Raw genomic sequence first — 14,414 nt, 5'->3', positions numbered from 1 at the left:
CCTCCCTGCTGTCACATTACAAGAGCAACCACCTGCTACACCTCTATTCCATCTGCTGCGTGATCTTAGTGCAAAATAGCAACAGTCTAGTGTTCCTCAAGCAACTACACTCGTGGCAGGAAATTAGCTTAGGGTGGAGCAACACTAGATTGAGGACATTTATACATTGGGTCATTTTTTTTTTTTTTATTTAAGCCGGTTAGGGGCAACAAGTGTCCTGCTGTATACCAGCAGCCACTAACATCTGGAAATGAGTGTATTTACTCAACAAAATATGGAAAGTTCCTGGTTTCCCAAGATGATTTATGCTTCCCACTGGCAGGATGACAAAAAGCTATTATGAAAGCATACAATAAAATCTTCATATATTTATGGGGGAGTGGGTAAAATATTATTGCAATGTAGCTATTAAGGAGTCTGTTATTTGAGGTTTTGGCCATGCATGAGGAAACTTCTCTGACTGCCCTGGAGGACTGGCTTTATGGGTTTTATAAAACGATCACCCAACATTCAAACATGATCATCAAATCTCTCAAATGAATATTGTGCCTATAGATAAAAACAAAAAAATAAACAGATGTCCCACATGCATCAAATATAAGTTTCAATGATCCCTCCATACCAACCAGGTACTAGCTGTGCTAGGTTTTTTTTTGGCCATATCATAAAAGCATCAACATCAGCACCCTCATATGTACTCGGGAAGTCAGCACCATCAAAGTGCCTTGCTAAACTGCTCCCTTATAGCACAAGGAAGAAGTGCATTAATTTACTGTAGAATATCCAAGGGAAAAACACATTTTGAAACAAGCATACCGATTTACAAGTGCCAGTACATTATTATTGCTGCAATCTGGCACCACTAAAATCACTATATAAAGTACAGGTACAAATATCTGGAATTCTTGGGAACTGGGATTTTCTGAATAAGGGGTATTTCTATAATTTGTTTCAGACCTAAAGGCTACTAACAAACATCTAAACATTAAACCCCCACCCCAAAAGGATTGCTTCACAACCAACATGGATTTATGCAGTTATCATGAAGTACAAGGTCCTGTTTTTTTTTTATTAAAGAGCAAAGTCAATCAAAAATTAAGATTTTTGTAATAGGACTTGTTTTTCCACATCTCGGAGCAGTCTGGATCATGTGTTAATAGATCCCAAACCTGTAACATAAAAAATTACAGCTTCTGCAGGCAGTGTGAAGTCCCTTTCAACTATAGTGCAGGAGAAATTGAGGGCCAATTTAAGGCTGGTCAAGCCTTTCGACTTGAGCAGGCATTAAGGAAACAACCCCTTGTAAGTTCAGGAAATCAACAAAGGTTTCAGAGAGAAAAAATATGAAAAGTTTAGCAATTTTAGGTTGTTTAAAAAAAAAGAACACTTGAGGAGAAATACCTCAGCTAACAAGATTTTTCTACCAGAATCCTTATGTGACTTCCTGAACTTACAAATGAAGCTGAAATTTTACATACCAAGATTTTAAAATATTTTAAACACATAGGGGCCGATTCACTAACTTCGAGCGAAGGATTCGAAATAAAAAAAACTTCGCATTTCGCAGTGTTTTTTGGGCTACTTCAACCATCGAATGGGCTACTACGACCTTCGACTACGAATCGAACGATTCGAACTAAAAATCGTTTGACCATTCGATAGTCGAAGTACTGTCTCTTTAAGAAGAAACTTCGACCCCCTAGTTCGCCATCTAAAAGCTACCGAACTCAATGTTAGCCTATGGGGAAGGTCCCCATAGGCTTGGCTAACTTTTTTTGATCGAAGGATATTCCTTCGATCGTTGGATTAAAATCCTTCGAATCGAAGTTCGATTCGAAGGATTTTATCGTTCGATTCGAAGGATTTTATCATTCGATCGAAGGAATAATCCTTCGATATCTGCGCTAAAATCCTTCGACTTCGATATTCGAAGTCGAAGGATTTTAATTCCCAGTCGAATATCGATGGTTAATTAACCCTCGATATTTGACCCTTTGTGAATCGGCCCTTAAAGATTATATGTACTTTTCATGGGCCACTTAAAAAAAGAACAAAAAAAAAAAAACCTCCCATTCACAAGCCATTTTACAAAAGTGCTCGTAATTATTTCAGCAATTTATTACAGCATAAAAACAAGAGGTAACAAGACATTAAATCACCTCATTAAAAGCAGACGGTTATGATCATAATGCTTACAGTCTGAATATGTAGCACACAGTAAAAGGATAGCTCCAACGTTTTCCACAAACTAGTTCTGTTTTATGTAGACTCCCAAACATTTCATTTTACCGTGAAACGGTGGGTGACATCAAGTACAGGAAGAACCACAGGTTAAAATATAAACTACTACTTAAGGAATAACAAAGGGCAAAAAAAATAAAAATAAAAAAACTATGGGTGTCATATAGTGAAGGGTGAAGGCACCCCTCTGTGACCACAATCCCTAACCTGAAGGTATTGTTGCACCATGTATTCTATCCTGAGGTTAAACATAGCATTTTATTTGTTAAACACCTAGTGCCAAATAACCAAAAAACACTTTCCTGCTCCCAAGGTTGTTTGGCAAAAGTTGGCAGGAAAGCATACAGATGAATTACAGTTTAGATCGAAAACTAAAAAACAAAAAAAAAAAAAGTATGCATCTATTATAGTCTTACCTACATTAAATAATTCAAATTATACCTGCAACAATTATTTTGTAGGACTTTGTGCTACCCAACACCCAATAAAAATAATTTAGCACTGATTGTGGCAAATTCACCAAACTAAGATGGTGTATGTGGAACTGGGATTAGCAGTATCCAAGGAAACAGTGCTTGTCTTTGCCTGTATAAATTAACTATATGGATGGATGATGCACTCCCTGAGGCAGGCTCTTGAGTATTCATAAAGCATGTAGGCTTGGAGGAGCATGTCAATGCATTTGTCCAGCAGCAACTAAAAGACAGTGTGGTAGAGCCATTATAAGAGCAGCTATATTTTTGACAACGTGGGGGTTCTCCTACAGCTGATCTATGCTGTCAAAGTTCAAACCCTAACCCGGTGACCTTTAGTTTGCATGACCTCTCAAACTTTATTTATCTCACTACATTAAGGTCAGCCTTGTCCCCAGCAAAAAGAACAGAGGGATGCAAAATTAGCACAGATAAGCAAGTAAAGAAACTCACTGCAAACACACAAGAGGGGAAAAATACATATATTTTAAATATAAGAGCAGCAATGCAAGCCCAATGTATAGCACTCAACAACAATATCTATCTAATCGAGACTTGTTCCAAATAACAGCAGTGTTAAAAAAATAAAAGCAGTGTTCAATTAGTGAGCTCATTCATTCTTTGGGGGGAAAAAAATTGTCAATTACAGCCTTTTTTAAGAATGGAAGGCAGCAAATGTTGTGCATGCTGGTTGAAGTGCATTTCTCTCTGAAAACTGAGTAAATGGGTTGTTCCAGACATTGTTCAGAAGAGCAGTTTACTTTGATTAAAAAGTTGATTGGAGAGGGGAAAATATATAAAGAAGTGCAGAAAATGATAGGCTGCTCAGCTACAACAATCTCAAATGCTTTAAAATGGCAACCAAAACCTGAAAGACTCGGAATAAAACTGAAAACTAAAATTTGAATGGATATAAGAATAGCCAAAATGGCAAAGATTCAGCCAATGATCAGCTCCAGGGAGATCAATGAAGGCCTAAAGTTACCTGTGAGTACTGTTACAATTAGAAGATGCCTATGTGAAGCCAAGCTAGTTGCAAGAAGCCCCAGCAAAGTCCCATTGATGAAAAAAAAAAAAAAGAAAAAAAGAAAAAAAAAGACACACTGAAGAGGCTACAATTTGCGAAAGAACACTGTAACTGACCTAAAGAAAAATAAAAGCAAGATTGTTCTTTTTCGGTCTAGGGGCCGCACAAACAGACGACCTTCAAACACTGAATTCCAGCCACAGTACACTGGGAAGACAGTGAAGCATGGTTGTGCAACCATCATTATATGGTTATACTTCTCAAACTATGGTGTTAGGCCTATGTATCTGGGATCATGGATCAGTTTCAAAACATCAAAATAGGCAAAAACCAAGAAATGAAGAAGAATTGTGGAATGTAACAGGTGCCATAAGTTGGTTGACTCCATTCCATTCAAAATGAAAAACACAAATTTTATACATTTGTCTTCATGTTTTGATTTGGAATAAAATGTGTTCTGAATGCATTTGCTTGCTGGAAATTAAAGCCATTACATGGATTTTGAGCTTTATTCACTTTTTGTTTTTAACTGATATTATTCTGAACACAAGTGTATATACAAAGTCTAAAGTGTGGTAGATAAATTATGCATTAATTTGTTAAAGGAGAAGGAAAAAGTCTGTTTGCACTTGGGGGTGCCAAATGTTAGGCAGCCCAAGTGATTATATTGACTTACCTGAAACCCCGGGCCGGTGCTCCTATCGGCAGAAAACTGCACCGGCCCAGGGTTTTTCTAGGGAGCACCACAGATCGATCCTCTTACGGCTTCTTCCTTCTTCAAATTTCCCCAGGCAAACACATGCGCATTAGAATGAAATAGACAACTTTTTAGTTGAAGCTCTACTACGCATGCACAACCGCGCAAAGAAAGGAGGAAGCAGGAAGAAGATCTCTCCAGTGTGTGAGCAGATTTCTGCCGATTGGAGAACCAGCCCGGGGTCTCAGGTAAGTCAATACAATCACTTGGGGGTGCCTAACATTTGGCAAACAAACTTTCCTTCGCCTTTAAAAAGTACAACTCTGATAAATTATGCACCATGCATGATTTAAAATCAATGGAAAATAATGGCACATTAAATCCCCACACACAATGACAGGTGGATTGTTTTGTCAATACACACTTATACGGGAAGCAGGGGGCTGAATCCGTTTTCTCCACAGGCAGAGAAAAAGCCACATTTGCCATGAAACAAACTGTTATATAGTACACGGGGCAGCTGTGCTGGGGGACCAAAGGGGTTGAAATTGATTGGACAGTTATGGTTTTCAAACCAATATTTCAACCAGGAAAAAAAAAATGTATACACCATTGTAGTTGAGTCAACCTTTTTAAACTGACCATAAATATTAAGGTTCATGGTACAATTATTGTTTTCCCTATTACAGTTCACAGACTTCCATGAAATATTTCATGCTTTCAGGCAGTGCTTACAAGAAAATTGCCTATGCTGATATTTCACAATTTCCATTGATATCAGGCAGGGAAGACAGGTCATTTGTAGCTTTCTGAGAATGGAAAACTGCAAAGGGCAAAGACTGCTAAATGCTACAAGTATCTTCAGCTAAAGTGGTGGAAGAAACCTTCCCCTGAAACATAAATGTGTAAAGAAGCCCCATTAACGATGTAAAGACCCTATGAATATGGAAAACCCTGGAGTAATAGGTAATACACACAGTGCACATAAATGTTTAGGGGGATACAGTTAAGAGCAAGTAGTCCAACAGCTGCCTAAGCCTCAATATGCCGAGACCTTAGTACAGTTGCACTTGCTAGCCCAGGGGTGCCCACAAGGTAGATCAGGATCTACCAGTAGACCTTTAGCTGGTGATCAGTAGATCTCATGACACCGTCAAACAAACAGCTTGTCTAAATCTCCCTCCTGTTTCATTCTTTTTATTCAGATATTTATATGTTAAGGTTACATAAGAAATAGTTGTTTGTCCCACAAATCAGTATTACGTGCTATTACCCATGGAACAGAAAGCCAACAATGCTTTTATGGATGTAGATCATAATGGGACAACATCACAAGTATGGGCACTCCTGTGCTAGCCTATAGAAGCCAATCAAAGGGAAGCATATTCTGGCCACCTGTATAAAATTAAAGAACCAGTAACATCAAAAAAATCCCTAGTGCAGGGATGCCCTGCACTAGTAAAACTGCTGTGTTTGCTACTGAAACACTACTTTTGTTTATATAAATAAGCTGCTGTGTAGCCATGGGGGCAGCTATTCAAAAGAGAAAAGGCTCAAGTTAGACAGCAGATAACAGATAAGCTCTGTAGAACATAATGTTATCTGTTATCCATTATTTATCCTGTGGCATATAGCCTTTTTCAATTTCCACCATCGCTACTCAGCAGCTTGTTTCTATGAATAATAGTAGTGTTTCTGAAGCAAACAAATCAGTTTTACCAGTACATGATATTTTCATTAATTTAAAGCACTTTCATTTTTTGTTGTTACTGTTCCTTTAAACATTGTAATTTCTACTATAGGCGTACCTAACTAACGGTGTACCTGTAATTGAATTGCTACTTCACTCAATATACATTTCTTTCAAATAAAGCAAAGGCTCAATGTAGAGGGTTTCCGATAATACATTCTAGTGTGCCTCTCTAGAAAGGAAAACGTGTACTACAAAAGAAAAGAAAAAGGCTGGACTGTTGATGGAGAAGGTCATAGACAAAAACTTAAAATTTCAATGCCAACATCCACCCATAGTATTTCTTTCCACAATATTTAGCTGGTGCAAAATGTCCAATACCCCATCATGCCTCCCGTCTTTGGAATGAATAAAGTCTGTCACTGTGGTTCTATTTATGTCAACCGGAGGCAAAATGGGATTTTAGGCGTTTCCCAAATCTAGTCTGGCACAGACCATATCAGCCCACTGATTCTGTCCTCTCCCAAGTCCCAAAAGTTCTGAACATAACTTTTATAAAACAATTACGGATGGCTCAATTTGGCAACCTCACCAAAATGAGGTGATCTTCATATGAACGTCCAGCTTAAAATGCCATACAATTCCTCCACTGGGGTGAAAAACAAAAAAACAACCAAAAAAAGCAATCCACTTCTCTCTGCCCATAACATCAGTGTGTACGGACAAGCACAGCATTGGTCTATGTGACACAAACAGGTTTAAGAGGCCAATGTGGTGCCTGTCAGTGCACACTGATGTCGAGGCAGCAGGAATCCGATCAATGTTTTCATGTTTTCTCTCCTGTAGAAAACACCTGGTGTGACATGGCCCTAAGAATGTTCAAACACAGGATATTCGATTATGCATATGATTTAAGATTTAGACACTCTCTACCACCTTATAAGCAAGTAATACATGAATACAGAAATATTCAGAAAACTACTCATAGGATTACTCTATGTATACATTACGACTGTGCATATAAAAGTTATAACAATCTGTTTCTTGAATCACTGATGTATTCAAAACAATAACAGACTGCTACAGTAGCCTAGAAAAAAAATGTAGTTTGATATTTAAAGAGCCACTACACCTTTGTTGTTTAATATTTCCTCCTGGTTAATTTAAGCGAAATATTAAGTTCTAATTCTGCACAATCATTTTTTTAATTTAGTTACCCAAGGTTTTGTGAAGTCAACAGGAGCATGTGCACTGGGTCCGGACCACTATTAAGTTTAGAGTGCATAATTATTGCTCCCTGGTCACAACTACAGAACTTGGTAACAGAAGTGAGGATTAAAAATGGAAGACCACTACTGCTGCACCGCTCTGCACATCATTAACCATTACCATTAGTGGAATAGATACTTTTGGCAGTGTTTGTGTAATTTGGCTAGCGAGTAAGAGTTAGTTACCTTTTATCCAAGCCTTTGATGTTATTTCTCTGTGTCCACTCATACCTGATTTTATATGTAAGCAGCCAAATCAAATGTAATCCAGTATTAAATCAAAAACAGGCATAAGGTCAAAGTCTGTGGGTCAGCCTCAAACAAGAACAGAAGTCTTTAAAACTCAAGGCCCCCTCCAGAACCTCCACTGTGGACTCTCAATACTGCCCCATTTGCCATTCCCATTTAAAAGGTGTTGGTGAGCCCCATCTCCCAACCTCTGATGCCTCTTCCCAGTAATTGCTGATGAACAGGCAAGTCGTATCAGGTCTGACTTGGCTGCACATGCTCCTGGCACAAGACCACTGGGAAAATTAGGTTAAAGGGATACTGTCATGAGAAAAAATGTTTATTTTCAAAACTCATCAGTTAATAGTGCTGCTCCAGCAGAATTCTGCGCTGAAATCTGTTTCTCAAAAGAGCATACCGATTTTTTTCTATATTTAATTTTGAAATCCGACATGGGGCTAGAAATATAATTTTTCCAGCTGCCTCCAGTCATGTGACTTGTGCTCTGATAAACGTCAGTCACTCCTTGCTTTTGCAATGCAAGTTGGAGTGATATCATCCCCCTCCCTTCTCTTCTCCAGTAGCCCATCAACAATGGCAAGGTAAATGATAAATGAGAGCTTATCTAAATGTTGTTTAAGTGTATGCCCATTAATACCAAAGATGCTTGGAATATACATCAATGGCCTCTGAAGCAACCTCCGCTCTATTTTTGCCACATACCATCTGATGTCAGAAGTTCCTAACTCGCAATACGATACAAGCTAACCACACTGTTCTGAAACAAAAGGATACTGTAACAAAAAGGTAGGAAGAATGGCACAAATAATGAGGTCAGCATCAAACTGCTTATGGGAACATGTTTTGCTGGCTAGACACTGCTTCCTGCAACAACTCCAAACAATATGTAGACCAGCATTTAACCTTTTAAAACACAATTTTTTTTCTCTGTAGAAGAAGACAATTTCACTGTATTCAGAAGGATCATTTGACCTATTGAAAAGATCAAGGGAACCCTTTCTTTGGGTCTACACCTAGTAAAATCCCAATTTAAACTGTAGGTGACAGGTGCCCAGAGAACTGGAAAGAAAATATAAATTTGTGAAAAAATATAACCAAGAAAAAAAAAATAGAAAGGCAATATAGAATTTACATTTAAACAGTAAAACAAATAAACTATGCCCCATTATATATAATGGAAAGAGCCGTTTGTACCTTCCCATGACTAGGATTTGAAAATGAGTAATAGATGCCTAAGTATGCCATAAACCTAGCAATTCCCCACAAACTTTAATACTAGAGATGAAAAGCCCAAGATAAAATAGAAGCAACCGTTTAATTCTGCTTTAATTTGCTAGAACTGCCCTATCAATATTATTTAGCTTACTTCAAGTTCCAAATAAAATAACCTACCCACTGTACCAGGCTAAGCAAAACAAAATGTTTGTGTTGCATGTGTTCTTTAAAGCTAAAACCTGAAAGTCCCTTGGCATTTACAAATTAGCTTCTCTTTCCATAACAAATATAACTAGAGTTAGTATAACTGTGTTATACTGCACTAAAAAGTCAAAAACGGTCTATGAAAAAAACTATTCTAAGCAAATTTCCAACATACAGGCATTATGGATTTTAATGGTTTAAAAATAATTTAAAAATTACTGAAAGCAGTGTTATTCATTTCTGTTTGAATCTTAAAGGGGTGGTTCACCTTCAAACAACTAGTTGTTTTGAGATAATTACCAGGAATAACTACTTTTTCCAATGACTTTCTACGTGTGACTGTTTTTCTAATACTGAAGTGTAGAGTGTTTTTTTTCACCTTCTGAAGCAGCCCTGGGAAGGGGGTCGCCGACCCTGTAAACTGTTCTAAATGGATACATTTAATTGATACATATCTTTGTCTCTGCTGAGAAGAATGTCTGGATTTCATTACAGACAGCTGTTAGACTTGATACAATAGTTGCTAATACTCCAGAGATGCTGCTGAGAAATGTATCAACTAAATGTTGCAAAATTGTAACAGTTTAGAGTCTGCACCTGAATTACTGAGCTGCCAGACTCAAACACCAGAGACACGAACATTCAATGTTAAACTTAGATTTTGGATGAACAGTAAAAAATAAATAATGGAAAGTAATTGAAAAAAAACGCTATTTCTTGGGAACAATCTAAAAACAACTGAATTTAAAAACATTTAAACAATGAAACCGGAATCGGGTCTCCTTCATGTCTTTTTATCAGCTTTAATCATCTGGCTTGCAACATTGTTTTAGGAGTCAGAAGAATGTTAACAAACGCTGCAATGATCATCTCAATAATTTCAAAAGCACTAAAATTGTGATTAATGTTTCTTGAACAGTTGCTGTAAACTACATTTGATTTCAGTGCCTTAGGTGAACGACCCCAACAAGAAGGAAAGTCTCAGCCTGCAAACGGAATTATAGCAGAAATGTATTTTTAGTTCCCCATGTAACAATATAAGGCACAGTTATGAATAATGTGGATATGTTAAAACTACAATAATCTATACTTAAAGGGTCATCAAAACTACCTTCCACAGCAAAAGTCAAGGATTAAAAAGACTAGCATCAAAGGAAACAGATCAAAGCCAACCAGAAATGATCACCTGAGGACTGACAAAGAAAATGCATCTGAATAAGTATTACAGGAGAAGAAAACTTCAATCATGAAAATACATACATTGGCCACACGAACTCAGGAAACACTTGGGTTCCAGGCAACAATTCTACAACCAGCACTTCCTGACATTTGACCCCTTGATTGCAATCTGTAATTTGTAGCAAAATCCCTCTGCTATTTTTAAAATGGAATCGACATGATTACATAGTCTAAGGCTTCACCTCTCCCGTTCCATGTTTGCCTTTCAGAAATTAAGGGGGGGGGGGGGCGACTTTAGATTAAATGGCAAAGGGCCTAAGAAGCAACTGAACCCTTTCAAAATAATTATCCTCAATTGTGAAATTCTTTAAAATAATTCAAAATTAAAGGCAGCATTTTAAAAAAGTAAACTGGATGGGGACAGTCTAATGCTCTAGAAGAATGCAGTGTATTCTAAAAACTACCATGTAACGTAAGAATGATAGAACAGGCTTGCTCAGTATTTCAGTACACATACAAAATAAAAACTGTACAGGTATTTGTAAAAGAATGTGAGTGGCACAAAAATCCCACATCTTGTAATGTTCTGAGACAGAGGACCATCATGGCTCCATATTACGGATCAGTATATATAACTACACTGCAGATACATACATAACTAGACTACATGCTTTAGAACAGGGGTACCCAACGTTTTTTACCATGAGCGAATTTCTGGACAACCAGAATCCTTGATGTCATTTTTACCTTTACTGAGCGAATTTCTTCTCCTGGTTTTGCCGCGGAAATGACACCCATATACTCGTATGGCTTTGCGCGTCAAAAAAATAAAACTAAAAATATGACGCGCGTCAAAAAAAATATAGACTTTAAAGGGCATCATTTCGCCGACAGCGAATTTTTGATGAAACGGGTCAAATTTGCCCAACCGTACCGGTGAGCCACATTCTAATGTAAATAGAGTTGAGGAACACAAGCATAAAAAATGTTTCTGGGTGAAGCCAAATAAGGGCTGTGATTGGCAATCGGTAGCCCCTATGTAGACTGGCAGCCTACAGAAGGCTCTACTTGGCACTATACTTTGTTTTTATGCAATTAAAACTTGCTTCCAAGCCTGGAATTCAAAAATAAGCTCCTGCTTTGAGGACACAGAGCAACATCCAAGGGGTTGGAGAGCAATATGTTGCTCATGGGCTACTGGTTGGGGATCACTGCTTTAGAATAAGACATACTAAATTCTAGCAGGAATAAACCATGTGATTGGGAAATCCAATTTAAAGGAAGCTAGCCTTCTGATTTAGTAAGCAGCCGGTGTTATAATCCCAGATATTTAATCAAACACATGCAAAAACATGCAAACAGCATCTCTGCTTCGGTGCCCATTTCGGCAACATTTTGAGCATCTATTTTCACATTACAGTCTGGAAAGACAAAGCAGCAATCCATGAAAGATCCATACACAGTTGAATCGTTTAACACTTCCCTTGCAATATGGGATTTACGAGTGCAAAAATAGTGCTGTACTAGTGTGCTTTGCACAGGCAGTTCAGATCAGCATCTTACTGGTAACGCAAATCTGATGTTCTTCGCTACGGATGCCCAAAATGACTATTTCGTTATTACAATACTGCAACCTCCAAGAGCCAGAGCAGAAAAGAAGGCCACAGGGTGGAAATGCCTGCTCAGTACAATTAATCTGTGAACGGTAAACCCCATTGATACCAACAGTTCCAAATCACAAATGACATCCCCACGACAGACCATCAAATTTTATTTATTTTATTACACGTCACACAACTGGGATTTAAATTTAAATGAGACTGGTCCTATATGGCAGGTGGCACACGCTATACCCACTTTGAGCAGCCCCATATGGAACATGGAAATGAATTTTGGATAGAGGCAGGTGCTGTGAGCTTACACTGCCTGGCACTATCCTCGTCGGCCTTTGTCAGATGGAAGCAGACACAGCTAATCCAGCTCTTGCACCTTTGTTCCCCTTCAGTAGGTGGGGGTGTATATGGGTGCAAAGTAAGGACGCTGCTCCCCCTCTTTAGTAAAGGAAGCCAAGGTCACAGCAGAGACACATTAAGTACAGGATAAGAAGGAATGAAAGTGGTGGCAGCCATAAGGCATGTATCCCTTTGTTACCCACTCACATAACATGACGTCCTCCTCCTGTGCCAAGAGCTGCCCTGTAATGCTGTCCCTTGGAGCTATAGATTGCTGCAGAGCTGGGCTTCTCTCTCTCACACACGCCGAAGAGACATGAAGCAAAGCTCTCTCACCTTCTCACCTGCTGCTCCAGCCAATCAATGCGCTCGTGCTACAGGTGGAAGGGCCAGGGCTGGAGTGCAAAGGGCAGAGCAGTGCGGCACCTGCCAACAAACACAAGGGCAGAACAATATGGAGGAGACGTAGCAGCTTCTAGGCTCCCGTTAGGTGCCGCTTACCTGAGTAAATTGGGCGGTGCAGACGCAGAAGCAGGACTGGCTCCCCTCACAACATGGTCTCTCCCTCCCCGGCCCCTGGTTGCTTCACATGCAAGCGGCAGTTGTCGGTGGCAGTGACCGGGAGCGACGGGGGCGAAAGGGGAGTGGTGATAAACCTGAGGAGGAGGAGGGGAGCCCCGGTGATGAGGGATTTGAGTGGAACCAAAAGGGAGAATCGGTACAATCCCAGCGGTTTCTCTCCAGAGCGGGACTAAGGAGGCTTCCGAGCAGCGGCGAGATGCAGATTACAATCCGTGCATGAGAATGGCCGAGTGCTGCTGCCTGTGCAAAAAGCGTGCGGCTGTCAGTGTGCGCTCACTCTTGCGCCTCACACACTCAACACCCAACTCACCCCCGCACCCATGCTAAGAACAGTCAGCCAAGAAAGGGAACTCCTCTGGGAGCCGGCTGGCAATGTCACTGCACTGGGAGGAGCGTGCACTGAGATAGCTCATGCGGGGCGGGGGGATCCCAATGAGAACGGCAGCCTCTTGCTTCTTTCCTTTCTATCCCTCGCCCCTTATCGTTTTATTCATTTATTTATTTCAATCCACTGCCTCAATCTCCTCCCCCACTGACTGCCCACTCCTCCCCTCACCGATATGCCCCGGGGCGTCACGTGATTCGAGTCGACGCTTTAGCGGGCACTCGCTCACCGGCTTGTGACGTTTCTGTTCTCTTCAGCGTCTCCGCTTGGACATTGGTTCGCGATTTGGACCAGGATCAGGAGGTGTGCGCGTTCCCGGCCCTCAGCCTTAACCACGCCCACCTAGGCTTTTCCTCCTGTCTAATTGGTTCTGATGTACTTCTTTCCGTTACGTCGCACGTCATTCTGTATATAAATAGGCGAGGGTTCCGCTTTATGCGCCAGTTGGTGGCCAGCTGCAGGGGTTCAGTAGGTTGTAGACGCATATGTTATTATGGCTCAGCTTGTTTGGTTTTTACTTCGTGGCAACAAGTTACTTTATTGCAAACACGTAGTGGGTTGTTCACGTAAAATTGGACATTTAGCAAATCGCTAATTGTTCAAAAATCTTAACCCGAAGATGGGAAAGGCTGAATCAGAAAATCTGGCATCTCAGACCTGTCGAGGTTTCATATAAGTCAATAGGAGAAGTCCCAATGATTTTTTTGATGTGCGATGGGTTTCGTGTAATACTTCAGAGTTTTCGGATGAAAAATCTAAAAAAAATTGTGAAAATCGGATGAAAAATTCAAAAAAAATTGTGAAAATCAGATTTTTTCCCGTAAAGCATATTTTTTTGTGAAAATGTAATCATAAATAACCGTAAAACGTGAAATCAATAGGAGAAGTCCCAATGATTATTTTGATGTGCGATGGGTTTCGTGCAATACTTCAGAGTTTTTGGGCAAAAATCTGAGTTTTCGGGTGAAAAATCTAAAAATAATCGTGAAAATCGGATGAAAAATCCAAAAAAAATCGTGAAAATCTGATTATATTTTTCCCGCAAAGCAAATTTTTTTGTGAAAATGTAATAAATTAGCTTAAAAAAACCCAAGCGGATTAGATCGGAATTTGTAGTAGAAAATATTGAAATCAATAGGAGAAGTCCCAATGATTATTTTGATGTGCGATGGGTTTTAGTGCAATACTTCAGAGTTTTTGGGCAAAAATCTGAGTTTTCGGGTGAAAAATCTAAAAAAAAATCATGAAAATC

General features: G+C 39.4%; 1 protein-coding gene across 5 annotated transcripts in view; it reads right to left on the bottom strand.

The window, feature by feature from the left end:
- The window catches only part of atp2b1.S (ATPase, Ca++ transporting, plasma membrane 1 S homeolog), an 85,293-nt gene extending 71,797 nt beyond the window's left edge, over positions 1 to 13,496 (bottom strand). For 3 of the 5 annotated variants that reach the window (XM_018256029.2, XM_018256026.2, XM_041588638.1), the window contains exon 1: positions 12,697 to 13,408. The gene's annotated coding sequence lies outside the window, so the exon portion shown is untranslated. Of the gene's footprint in view, positions 1 to 12,402; positions 12,528 to 12,696 lie in introns of those variants that run through there. The other 2 variants (XM_041588636.1, XM_041588637.1) reach the window with 2 other exon arrangements.
- Positions 13,497 to 14,414: the final 918 nt, after the last annotated feature.

This window comes from Xenopus laevis, chromosome 3S (genome assembly GCF_017654675.1).
Source record: "Xenopus laevis strain J_2021 chromosome 3S, Xenopus_laevis_v10.1, whole genome shotgun sequence".
In the NCBI taxonomy this organism is placed as follows: Eukaryota; Metazoa; Chordata; class Amphibia; order Anura; family Pipidae; genus Xenopus; species Xenopus laevis.
The sequence above is the reverse complement of the archived record's forward strand: the minus strand, read 5'-3'. Positions and strand labels throughout refer to the sequence as shown.